We start from the raw sequence: 14,192 nt of genomic DNA, 5'->3' as shown, positions 1-14,192 counted from the left end.
TTTATTATGGATTTTTTTTTATTATTTATTTTTTAACATTTACCCTGCTTGTAGGATCTTTTGCCTTTCATTCCCTTGTTGTTATTGTTATTTATTATTTGGGATAGATTAGAACCCAAGTCAGTTCAAGATCAATGAGTCTGTGTTGGCATGACAAGCTCTAGAAGTGTCATCAGAGTGTTTGCTTCTTACATTGTTTTTGAAAGAGTCAGTATTCTACCAAGATTCATTTAAAACTGAGGAATTGGAAGCAAGGACATCATCAACAGAGCACTTTAAACAAAGGCATTACAACACAGTGGAACTTTGATACACAACAGTGAGCAGCATGTTGTCTACATTCCAGGAAACAGTGGTGGGAAGTCATTGTACAATGAAAACATTTAAAGATTCAGTCACACAGTCAATGGCAGATGGAGATGGATTTTAAACAGCATGCAGCAGTTCAACAAGTATGATTGGGAGGGTGCACTCTAAATTCCATTCATCCCAAATTCCATGCCTATGCCTATTTCTGATTTAGAGATGATGGGCTAATTTCTCTGCAGGGATTTCTCCTGCACAGGATGGCACAGCCCAGGCTTTGGAACTCTGGCCTGAAACATCTGTTCCACAAGGGAGTCTAAAACAGCACAGGGTGGGGTTGGCCTGGGTGATGGCCTCTCCCTTCAGCAGCCTCCTGTAGTGAAGCTCTTACACAGTCCTCGCCAGATTTTAATGATGAACTTCCCTGATGGGCATTATTCAGTTGTGGTTGTTCTTTATTTATTGTTTTCCTGTTTTAAAAGTTTCAGTCATCCAATCAGGGAACAGAAATAATACTATGTGACTTAAACAATGACTCCTACATCACAAAGAAGAAATACACAGGTACAATTTGAACTGTTCATTAAAAACTGTTTGGTTGAAAATCCTTAGTCCAAACTATTTGGTGAACTCGTATGAATAACAAGATCATTGAGAAATCGGGATCAGAGGGAAAAGGACTGAATGCATCATGCAATGTATTCATGATGAATAAGCTGTTAGGTAACTGGAATGAAAGAATGACTAAACTAGAGTTAACTGAATGGCAAATCTCAAAAAATTCAGAATTTGAGTTCATTTTGGATACGCTTCTGACAGTTCAAGGGTGAAATACTGGCTCCATTGAAGTCAATGGGAGCTTTCCTATTGACCTCAATGAAGCCAGAATTTCGCCTCTGATGTTTAGCCAAACTATCTTAACATCACAAGTGAAATTGGATTGCAGATCTCAGGAGACCAGGTTTCTGCACGAGTGTAACACCCTGGCACCTGAATATTTACCACTGTCATGTCATTAGGCTATGTTTTGTACAAAATATGCCTTGTGAGGTATCATTCTAAAAGTTTTGACAGTAATATCTCATTGGATTGTATGGGCTATCGTTGTACGTGAAATTATGAAGTTTGGCTATGTATGTGTTACTGAAACACGTTGTGAGGTTGAAGACACCCAGGTACAACAGTAAAAAAAAGCCAAACAATGTTAATGGCTTATTGAGGAAATGCACACAAGCACAAGAATTACTCTGGGAACTGTGGACAATAGAAACCTCTCAGAGATAGCGCTACACAATGGGAACTGTTTGACCCATGTCACAGCAAAAGAGCTTTCCAGCAAGTGAGTAGAAGATATAAAATGGGGACAATGACATCACCTGGGGACCTCACTCTCCCTACAATAAAACACCTGGTAACACCTGAGAGGTAAGGACTGAACTGTGAGAAGTTATGGTCCCATCTTAGAGGGATTTCTAGCCTGTGTATGAAAATCTGGGAAAGCCAAGGCAGCTTGTGCCTTAAGAATTGCCAGCCTGTTTATTATACAGGGTGAGAATTTGCTAATTCATATCCTATTTAGTGTGTTTAGCTCAGTTTGCAGTTTTATTTATTTTTTAAGATAATCTGCTTTGATCTGTTTGCTATCTCTTATAATCACTTAAAATCTATCTTTTGTAATTAATAAACTTGTTTTGTTTTGTCTAAAGCCAGTGTGTAGAAATTATAACTTGGGGCCAAAATCTGTTGCATATCTCTCTCCGCACTAACGGAGGGGGTGAATTTTGTGAGTGTATGCAACAAAGCTTTGGTTAATATACCAAGATGGTAAAATTTTGGGTTCACACTCCACGGGGGGGGGGGGAAGCGGTGCCTTAGCAACTGCAAGGTGCCTTAGCTGAGCCTTCCCATGCAGAGCTGATTTCAGCATGTGTGTGTGACTCTGCAGTGGAGTGTGTCCCTATCTGTGTGTATGCTGGTAAAAAAGCAAGCTTGGAGAGCTTGGCAACTTATCACAGCACCAAAGTGTGAAGGGGAGCCAGGACTGGTGAGTCAAGCAGGCTCAGTGGTACCCCAGTCGCAGGTGGCACCCCGGAAACCTGTCACAATGAAATCCCCACTACTTTTAGTTTCCAGACAGACAGAAGTACTGAGTTTAATTCTAAAAATGAGCAATGATTCAGTGGCAGGACTTACAGAGGTGATCTTAGTTTTCCACAAGTTTGTCCATCTCTGACCAACACAAAGGACTACAGTAGAATCCTGTTGTGAGGATCATTATGGGAAACCACCCTTTTGATCACTATATCCAAATATTCTGTATAGGCTATTGAGCCTTTGCTTAGTGCCCTGAGCAAGAGCCAGCACTTAGCAGCATCAACCTGGGAAGAAAATTGGGAATCAGTTGTGACTCAGAGAGCTCAATGCTCTTCTCCTTGTGTATAGCCCGCTACAAACTCAGCAGTGTGAATGACCATAAGTAGCAGCGACTGCAGTATACCAAAAAATAATTATTCTAGCTGAGCAAAACTCTAACTGGAGAAAATTCCCACCATACTGGAACTACCTAGAAATTGTATATAGATCCTTCCTATATGGGAAAGTGATGCCATGGAGAGCAAAACTGCAGCTGGCCACTTCCCAGGGCCTTGGAAGAAACCCTACTCTGCTGCAGAGAGTAGTATGTAACATCCCAGACATGTAAGACTGACAACACTGATGCCCCTTTTTCCAAGGTAGAATAAGAACATGATGTCACAGTGATCTCCACCATCTTTGCCAATACCATAGACTGAAGTGGACACATCCAGAGCAAGGGCGTGAGTCACTACTGCTTGACTTAAGGAGCCAGGCTTTCAAGTGGACAGCAGTAACAGGTTCACATCTCCTGTGAATTGGACACAGAAGGGGACACCTAAGGCATACAGATCAGTGGATTACACTACCTTATTGGAAGACAATACCTTGACAGAAAAATCAGGCTGGGTAAAAGAAGTACCAATGTACCTATTATGAAGTTGTTGTGACAGGCTCTTTGTGAAATTAAAGTTGATACCTTGCTTTCTAATCAACATTACAAACTGGGGATCTAGGAACAAACAAACAACAAAACAAACAAACAGTAAGACAGAGATAAAAGGGACAAACAGGGTGTGGGGTGTTAAAAATGTCAGAGTCTGGTGTGCATATGAGTGAGTGTCATGGGCGTAGTGTGATGCAGTCATCTCTGTAGGGAAATTAAATGAGAGTTTATGTAGAGAATGAGTATAAGGTAGTTTTTGGAACACAGGGCTTTCTAGTTTTGAACTAACCCCTTTTCTGGCTCATCGAAGTCCCTGGAGCAGAGGTGGAGTTAGGGAATGAGAATCTACAGGATCTGGATTTCATAAATCAGATAATGCAGAATTTATATGATTTGGGTGCATTAATCTTTTTTTCTTACAGACGGAGAATCTCTGGCCTACATAATAGCCAAAGATCAGACTGTTGCAACTGAAAAAGCTCTGGCAGTTTTCTGATGTGGAGGGAGAGAATCATGAGTCTGCTCTCATTCGTTGCCTCTCTCATCTTTCACTGAAGTGGATTTGGTTATCCAATTGAGGATCCTTCTCAGGTAGCAGTATCAGAGGGGTAGCCGTGTTAGCCTGGATCTGTAAAAGCAGCAAAGAATCCTGTGGCACCTTATAGACTAACAGACGTTTTGGAGCATGAGCTTTCATGAGTGAATACCCACTTCGTCAGATGCATGTAGTGGAAATTTCCAGGGGCAGGTATATATATGCAGGCAAGCTAGAGATAATGAGGTTAGTTCAATCAGGGAGGATGAGGCCCTGTTCTAGCAGTTGAGGTGTGAAAATCAAGGGAGGAGAAACTGGTTCTGTAGTTGGCAAGCCATTCACAGTCTTTGTTTAATCCTGAGCTGATGGTGTCAAATTTGCAGATGAACTGAAGCTCAGCAGTTTCTCTTTGAAGTCTGGTCCTGAAGTTTTTTTGCTGCAGGATAGCCACCTTAAGATCTGCTATAGTGTGGCCAGGGAGGTTGAAGTGTTCTCCTACAGGTTTTTGTATATTGCCATTCCTAATATCTGATTTGTGTCCATTTATCCTTTTCCATACAGACTGTCCAGTTTGGCCGATGTACATAGCAGAGGGGCATTGCTGGCATATGATGGAGTACATTACATTGGTGGATGTGCAGGTGAATGAACCGGTGATGGTGTGGCTGATCTGGTTAGGTCCTGTGATGGTGTCGCTGGTGTAGATATGTGGGCAGAGTTGGCATTGAGGTTTGTTGCATGGATTGGTTCCTGAGCTAGAGTTACCATGGTGCGGTGTGCAGTTACTGGTGAGAATATGTTTCAGGTTGGCAAGTTGTCTGTGGGCAAGGACTGGCCTGCCAACCAAGGCTTGTGAAAGTGTGGGGTCATTGTCCAGGATGGATTGTAGATCCCTGATGATGCTTTGGAGGGGTTTTACCTGGGGACTGTATGTGATAGCCAGTGGAGTCCTGTTGGTTTCTTTCTTGGGTTTGTCTTGCAGTAGGAGGCTTCTGGGTACACGTCTGGCTCTGTTGATCTGTTTCCTTATTTCCTCATGCGGGTATTGTATCATCAAAGAGACCGATAAAGGAGGTGCTGTTGTCATCATGAACAGGTCTGACTACCAGAAGGAGGCCGCCAGACAACTCTCCAATACCAAATTTTACAGGCCACTTCCCTCGATCCCACTGAGGAATACACTAAGAAACTGCACCATCTACTCAGGACACTCCCTACACTAACACCGGAACAAATCAACATACCCTCAGAGCCCCAACCAGGGTTATTCTATCTACTACCAAAGATCCACAAACCCGGAAATCCTGGATGCCCCATCATCTCGGGCACTGGCACTCTCACAGAAGGACTGTCTGGATATGTGGACTCTCTACTCAGACCCTATGCCACTAGCACTCCCAGCTATCTCCGTGATACCACTGATTTCCTGAGGAAACTACAATGCATTGGTGACCTTCCAGAAAACACCATCTTAGCCACCATGGATGTAGAGGCTCTTTACACAAGCATCCCACACACAGATGGAATACAAGCTGTCAGAAACAGTATCCCTGATGATACCACAGCACAACTGGCTGCTGAGCTCTGTGCCTTTATCCTCACACACAACTATTTCAAATTTGATGACAATATATATCTCCAGATCAGTGGCACTGCTATGGGCACCCGCATGGCCCCACAATATGCGAATATTTTTGTGGCCAACCTGGAACAACGCTTCCTCAGCTCTCGTCCACTCACGCCCCTTCTCTACCTACGCTACACTGATGATATCTTCATCATCTGGACCCATGGGAAGGAGACTCTGGAAAAATTCCACCACCATTTCAACAGCTTCCACCCTACCATCAGCCTCAGCCTGGACCAATCTACATGGGAGGTCCACTTCCTAGACACTACAGTGCAAATAAGTGATGGTCACATTGACATCACCCTATACCGAAAACCTACCGACTGCTATGCCTACTTCATGCCTCCAGCTTCCATCCCGGGCACATCACACGATCCATTGTCTATAGCCAAGCACTGATATACAACTGCATCTGCTCTAACCCCTCAGACAGAGACCAAAGCCTACAAAATCTCCACCATGCTTTCTCAAAACTGTAATACCAGCATGAGGAAATAAGGAAACAGATCAACAGAGCCAGACGTGTACCCAGAAGCCTCCTACTGCAAGACAAACCCAAGAAAGAAACCAACAGGACTCCACTGGCCATCACATACAGTCCCCAGGTAAAACCCCTCCAATGCATCATCAGGAATCTATCTACAACCCATCCTGGACAATGACCCCACACTTTCACAGGCCTTGGGTGGCAGGCCAGTCCTCGCCCACAGACAACCTGCCAACCTGAAACATATTTTCACCAGTAACTGCACACCGCACCATAGTATATAGTTCTAGCTCAGGAACCAATCCATGCAACAAACCTCAGTGCCAACTCTGCCCACATATCTACACCAGCGACACCATCACAGGACCTAACCAGATCAGCCACACCATCACCGGTTCATTCACCTGCACATCCACCAATGTAATATATGCCATCATATGCCAGCAATGCCCCTCTGCTATGTACATCGGCCAAACTGGACAGTCTGTATGGAAAAGGATAAATAGACACAAATCAGATATTAGGAATGGCAATATACAAAACCTTGTAGGAGAACACTTCAACCTCCCTGGTCACACTATAGCAGATCTTAAGGTGGCTATCCTGCAGCAAAAAAACTTCAGGACCAGACTTCAAAGAGAAACTGCTGAGCTTCAGTTCATCTGCAAATTTGACACCATCAGCTCAGGATTAAACAAAGACTGTGAATGGCTTGCCAACTACAGAACCAGTTTCTTCTCCCTTGGTTTTCACACCTCAACTGCTAGAACAGGGCCTCATCCTCCCTGATTGAACTAATCTCATTATCTCTAGCTTGCCTGCATATATATACCTGCCCCTGGAAATTTCCACTACATGCATCTGACGAAGTGGGTATTCACCCACGAAAGCTCATGCTCCAAAACGTCTGTTAGTCTATAAGGTGCCACAGGATTCTTTGCTGCTTCTCAGGTACCAGATGAGCATAAAAACCATTGTACCACCTCCTATGAAACACCACATGATCCAGTGCAAGGACGATGATGAACATTTAGTAAGACCAACTGCAAGAAGTCAATGCTGTAGGGAAAATGGCTCAGAATACTCAGACAGTATGTACATCGTAAGGCCAACTAGCAAATCTTTCAACATATCTCAGGAGACTGGGCTCCAGAATAAGAGACTGGAGTTCTGTTGCTAGCTTTACCGCTAATCTGTGTGACTTGGGTAAGTCACTCTCTGTTTCCCCTCCCATCCTTTTTCTTGTTTATTATAGTGGGGCAGTAGCACCAAGATAGTTAAGGTTGCACCAGGATTTCCATATTAATAGGGCTGATGAAAGTCTATATTTTGAGTGGAATTAGTTGAAAATGTCACATCAACTTTTTTTCAGTGGAAAATGGCTTTTTGATCCTTCCCATCACCTACAAGGCTGTCAATAACACAATCCAAGAGGGATCTGCTTCCATCTCCAACACACACCAAATAGCCGCATCCTCAACATGAGCCAACACACTCAGATTCTCAAAACATTGCACGTGACCTTAGCAATGTTACAACCACACAATTTTCCAGATGAATGGACTGTGGGACAGTGAGACATGTAGATCTGTTAAAACAACAGAGTAAGAGATCATCATCAAGGTATTGTAACCGGGCAAGTTGGATGAAGATGGGGTATGTGTATTGGAGATGGAAGTATGTAGACATTAGGACCATGACAAGGAATGCTGAAGATTTTTTCCCTTTACTTGCTAGTTCCATAATTTCAAGGCTTTGAGTGAATAGGATGAGTTCTGATGCAACCTTGCCACTAAACATAGTTTTTGTTTTTCTAATTTTGATTGTAAGCTCTATGTGTTTGTACAGCACAAGTGCAGTTGCAGTTGGGGCCTATGATAAATAATCTGACCCTGATCATAGAGGGGCTCACCAGATTGAATAATGAAGCACAAGCCTTTTCAAAATCCATTTGAAAATTTAAAATGTATTCCATCCCACATGCTCTGTATGTGATCTTCAAAGCTTCAGAGCTCAGTCAGACATATTTTCTCTAGGGCAAAGGCATGTCTCCTCAATAAGGGTTATTTTCTTGCTAGGTTTCAGCTTTCAACTTTCAGCTTTCAAACAGCTTTCAAAACTGTTTCAACCGTAGAGCTGTTCAAATAATGGCTGCAGGAAGTTTTTAATAATGGAAAAGATTTTTCTCCCCAATTATCTTCCCATTTGACAATGTCTGAACTCCTTTTGCTTAAATGTAAACTAAAATTCACCTTTGGACATGGAAAATTTCAGCCTGAAAGATGAGAATTTCAGAATGCTGTGAGTGAAAATAAGGGGTTAAAATGGGAACTGTTTTGTGATTTGTATCTACAGCAATTGCTGCTGCTCCCGCTAGATTAATTAGAAGTTCATACACATTGTATATTAGACATAAAGTTCAATTCCTGGTCCCAACCTGGTAAATTTGCAGCATTTCAGCTGTACAGAGGGGACCAGATCTGCTGGAGCAGCAATAACACTAGCATTACAAATTACTTTACAAATGCTCTCAAATACCCATGTTTCAGAGCATAAACTGATCCTTTGGTGAAGTTAGCAAGGAATTTCCCCTTTGTGGTGCTGTATTGCATAATAGGGCCAGGTGTATTTGCTATTTATCAAAGAAACACCGGTGGAAGCTAGACAGTGACAGAGACCTAGAACATTTTGTCTTAGAACAAGGAGTTCCAACTCTTTAAGATGTGCCAATAAGAATACTTTGTACTCTGGGGGAGATTTCTGCAATAGCAGTGATGATTCTTTGTATTCAATGCTAGAACCATTAAGTCGGTGTGCACTCATACTCACACACAAGCACTATATATATGTATGTACATGTATGTGTAGATATTCCACAAAACCCTCTCAAGACAACTACAAAGACAGAGTTAGCTGTAGTAAGTAGCTCTTCCTGCAGATAAAGAACGTGACAATTGGGGTTGCAGCTAGCAAGGAATGTGAAGGGTAACAAGAAGGGTTTCTACAGGTATGTTAGCAACAAGAAGAAGGTCAGGGAAAGTGTGGGACTCTTACTGAATAGAGGAGGCAACCTAGTGACAGTTTATGTGGAAAAAGCTAAGTACTCAATGCTTTTTTTGCCTCTGTTTTCACAGACAAGGTCAGCTCCCAGACTGCTTCACTGGGCAGCACAGTAGGCCAGGAGGTGAACAGCCTCAGTGGTGAAAGAACAGGTTAAGGACTATTTAGAAAAGCTGGACATGTACAAGTCCATGGGGCTGGATCTAATATATCCGAGGGTGCTGAAGAAGTTGGCTGATGTGATTGCAGAGCCATTCGCCATTATTTTTGAAAACTCGTGGTGATCAGGGGAGGTCACGGACAATTGGAAAAAAGCAAATATAGTGCCTATCTTTAAAAAAGGGAAGAAAGAGAATCCAGGGAACTACAGACAGGTCAGCCTCACCTCAGGCCCCAGAAAAATCATGAAGTAGGTCCTCAAGGAATCCATTTTGAAGCACTTGGAGGAGAGGAAGGTGATCAGGAACAGTCAACATGGATTCACCAAGGGCAAGTCATGCCTGACCAACCTGATTGTCTTCTATGATGAGATAACTGACTCTGTGGATAAGGGGAAAGTGATGAACATGATATATCTTGACCTTAGCAAAGCTTTTGATACTGTTTCCCACAGTATTCTTGCCAGCAAGTTTAAAAAGTATGGATTGGATGAATGGACTATAAGGTGGATAGAAAGCTGGCTAGATCGTCAGGCTCAGCGGGTAGTGAACAACAGCTCAATGTCTAGTTGGCAGCTGGTATCAAGTGGAGTGCCCCAGGGGTCGGTCCTGGGGCCGGTTTTGTTCAACATCTTTATTAATGATCTGGATGATGGGATGGATTGCACCCTCAGCAAGTTTGCAGATAACTTAGCTGGGGGCAGAAGTAGATACGCTGGAGGGAAAGGATAGGGTCCAGAGTGACCTAGACAAATTGGAGGATTGGGCCAAAAGAAACCTGATGAGGTTCAACAAGGACAAGTGCAGAATTCTGCACTTAGGATAGAAGAATCCCATGCACTGTTACAGGCTGGGGACCAACTGGCTCAGCACCAGTTCTGCAGAAAAGGACCTGGGGATTACAATGGACGAGAAGCTGGATACGAGTCAACAGCCAAGAAGGCTAATAGCATATTGGGCTGCATTAATAGGAGAGCTGCCAGCAGATCGAGGGAAGTGATTATTCCCCTCTCTTTGGCACTGGTGAGGCCACATCTGGAGTATTGCATCCAGTTTTGCGCCCCCCACTACAGAAAGGATGTGGACAAATTTGAGAGAGTTCCGTGGAGGGCAACGAAAATTGTTAGGGGCCTGAAGCATATGACTTGTGAGGAGAGGCTGAGGGAACTGGGCTATTTAGTCTGCAGAAGAGAAAGGGCAGGGTGGATTTGAGAGCAGCCCTGAACTACGTGAAGGGGGGTTCCAAAGAGGATGGAGCTAGGCTGTTCTCAGTGGTGGCAGATGACAGAACAAGGAGTAATAGTCTCAAGTTGCAGTGGGGAGGTCTAGGTTGGATATTAGGAAAAACTATATCACTAGGAGAGTGATGAAGCCCTGAAATGGATTACGTAGGGAGGTGGTAGAATCTCCAACTTTACAGGTTTTTAAGGCCTGGCTTGGCAAAGCCTTGGCTGGGATGATTTAGTTGGGGTTGGTCCTGCTTTGAGCACGGGGTTGGACTAGATGACCTCCTGATATCTCTTCCAATCCTAACCCTCTATGATTCTATGCTATCACTGCACAGCTTGCATAATTCTCAAACAAACTCTGTGATCATTTTAATGAGAAACAATCTTTGAGTTGCCAAAACACAGCAGTCCACTTACACACTTTGTCTGGCAGCCTACATTGGCTCAACTAAAGGGCCTTGATACTAATCACATGATCTTAATGATAAGAACTATTTTTGTCCTACTTCTGCTGCTGAATAAGACTGAAGGAAGCTGGTTCAGGATAATTCAGGCACTTAGTTTATAGTGTCTGTTCTTTCATGTGTGATTAATCTATTACCCGTTCAGTTGCGGGAGACTTCATGAGATCAGAATATGTTTTTTATCAGCAGTATGTCCTCATGGAAGACTAGTGCTGCCCACATGACATCTTTGAAAGCCTGAAAAGTGAGTGTACCTCTGAGCAAAGGTTAGTATTTCCCGTGCAAATTATCACAAGATCAATTACACTTTCTGTACAGCAGTAAGGAGTGGCAGGCAGACTGTGTGGCATGAACGGCAGCTGTCTTTTGTCGGAACACTTATATGCACTTCACTAAAGGCACAATCCAATTCCCATTGATTTCTGTACTGCAGTAAGGGGTTGGCAGTTTTGGAGTGAGATTATCCTTATTAATATATTTAGAAAGTAAGTGTCATAATCCACTAACCTATAGGAGAAGGGTACCCATACATTTCTTAGGATATGCAAATAAAATTTGGGTATAGTAGGTTGGGCCTGAATTACATCGGTCAAGACCCTATAAAATATCTTGTAAGAGGGCTGTTGTAGGATCTTCTAACTCCCGAAGCTTCGGTTTCTTGGAGTGCTTTTTCCAGTTCTCCTATACTCTATAGACTTTTTCATCTATCTATCTATTCTATCTTCTATCACACTATCAGCTCAGCTTGTGCAATATAGTATAACTACTCAACATTCCTAATCAGTGGAGAAGCCAGCACTATCGCGTAATCGGGCATGCCAGGAGTGAGGCTGGTCCTTCATGTCCTATTATCGGGTCCTCAAGAAAGGGTGGGAGTATGTTAGGTTAAGGTACTTATAATAGAAATGTTACCACCAGGAGTTTTGGAATTCTTTTAATGTTTTGCAGTGACAAGTTTCATCACATTTCTTATTTTTATGTTAATTTCAATAAAGGTTTTATCAGTTTGGTATTGTCCTCAGTGCATGTGTTCTTCACCCCAAGAGTCCTCTCCCAATATAGAACTCTCTGAGTTCTTGAACTCTGTAGTCTAAATTGGACAAGAATCTGGTTCGATGCGATCAATGGCAAGCCATAATAACTAACCCATCAAATTCTTTATTTACAGAAAGCACAAGGAGACATTTCTGGGAGATTTTGCTAGGTGATTTGAACCATGTGTGGCAAATAAGCAAATATTTAAAAGAAGAAAAAGCAAAGTTTTTGGTAAGTGTTCTTCTCCATAAAATGTTGTTTCCTGATATTGGGAACAACATGATTTGCCTGAAATTGTCTAACTTTCATTTACTTTGCAAGAGGGAGGTATTTCTTCTTAATAAAGCTACAGAGGTGTTTATAGTGGCAGCAGCGGATTAATAACCTTGAAAGATTTGCCTGAGGACTTACTGGAGATGGGCCTTTCACCAATCTCAAGTATGAAAGAGAGCAAGGCACCTCTTTGTATTATGAGGAAATATCAAATAGGTGAAAATGGATAGAAGTGCTTCTGCACTTGCAGACTTTCCTTCCATTGGGGGTGGGGGGAATTGGAGAGAAAAAAAGCTACAGGCTCTGTACATCAATAATTTCCCTCGCAGCATCCACACCTTCTGGCCACAGTAAGTTATCTGAAAACTTTTCATGTTTGATTGGCTTGGGGTTATAAGATCCCTACCTATACTGTAACAACTATAGAAAATCAGGATGAGAAGTGAAACATGAGCACAGCTTGTATGGAAAGATCGAAAGCCATTTCTGCTTCAGCTGGAATAGTCCATGGACAAGCATTCTGTCACTTGCATCTCCAGGGGAGCTTTGTGCTTGAAATTAGTACCACATGGCCTGAAGCACTGGCATTATCACTATCAGCAAAATGGAGGAGAGGTTTGAGGTGAGGCAGTCCCAAAGGTAGTCCCATAGCCTGTCCCTCTTCTTGTGTCAGATTGGTTTAGAGATCTGAGCTGAGGAAAATGAAGGGAGTATAATATTGGGAGGGTGATGCATGGAGCAACTTGCATTCTTAGAAAATGACATGTGTCTTCCTGTCCCTGATGTAAAGATATGGCCTTGGTGTGTAATTTTCCACATCCCATATATTAAGTCTTGTATTTCAGCAACAATCTTGCAGATAATCATACCCTGGGAAATGTGGTGGTCTTGTGACATAAGTAAAGTACTGTGGAGTGCTATCCCTTAGTTATAAGGGATTTTGTCTTGTAGTTTTCATATAGTTCTTTATGTCTTGGGAAAGACACGGGCCACCATAATAGCCTGCTTCCACCCCAATCTGGTGCAAACATTTCACGGAAGCTTAAAAAATCATTAGCTAGTTTAAAATATATTGTTTAACTTGTGAGCTTATAGCACTGATTACACACAAGTGAGTTCCAGAGCTGCCCAGTTGAGGGCTCCTTACAAAGAGCATACCACGCAAGCAACCCACCAAAACTGCCAGCCCCAGCCTCACCTACCTCTCCTGTTGTTGGAATCTCAAAGTCTTATGCAATTACAGGAACTTGAACAATTCAAGACTCGAAACTATGACCTTGCTCCTGAAAACACTTAATTACACACACAAGTAGCTTTAGGCACTTGAACACTGAAGCAACTAGTGCAAACAGTCATAGACTCATAGACTCATAGACTCTAGGACTGGAAGGGACCTCGAGAGGTCATCGAGTCCAGTCCCCTGCCCTCATGGCAGGACCAAATACTGTCTAGACCATCCCTAATAGACATTTATCTAACCTACTCTTAAATATCTCCAGAGATGGAGATTCCACAACTTCCCTAGGCAATCTATTCCAGTGTTTAACTACCCTGACAGTTAGGAACTTTTTCCTAATGTCCAACCTAAATCTCCCTTGCTGCAGTTTAAGCCCATTGCTTCTTGTTCTATCATTGGAGGCTAAGGTGAATAAGTTTTCTCCCTCCTCCTGATGACACCCTTTTAGATACCTGAAAACTGCTATCATGTCCCCTCTCAGTCTTCTCTTTTCCAAACTAAACAAACCCAATTCCTTCAGCCTTCCTTCATAGGTCATGTTCTCAAGACCTTTAATCATTCTTGTTGCTCTTCTCTGGACCCTGTCCAATTTCTCCACATCTTTCTTGAAATGTGGTGCCCAGAACTGGACACAATACTCCAGTTGAGGCCTAACCAGCGCAGAGTAAAGCGGAAGAATGACTTCTCGTGTCTTTACAACACACCTGTTAATGCATCCCAGAATCATGTTTGCTTTTTTTGCAACAGTATCACACTGTT

Source organism: Gopherus evgoodei, chromosome 1, assembly GCF_007399415.2.
Source record: "Gopherus evgoodei ecotype Sinaloan lineage chromosome 1, rGopEvg1_v1.p, whole genome shotgun sequence".
In the NCBI taxonomy this organism is placed as follows: domain Eukaryota; kingdom Metazoa; phylum Chordata; order Testudines; family Testudinidae; genus Gopherus; species Gopherus evgoodei.
The sequence above is the reverse complement of the archived record's forward strand: the minus strand, read 5'-3'. Positions refer to the sequence as shown.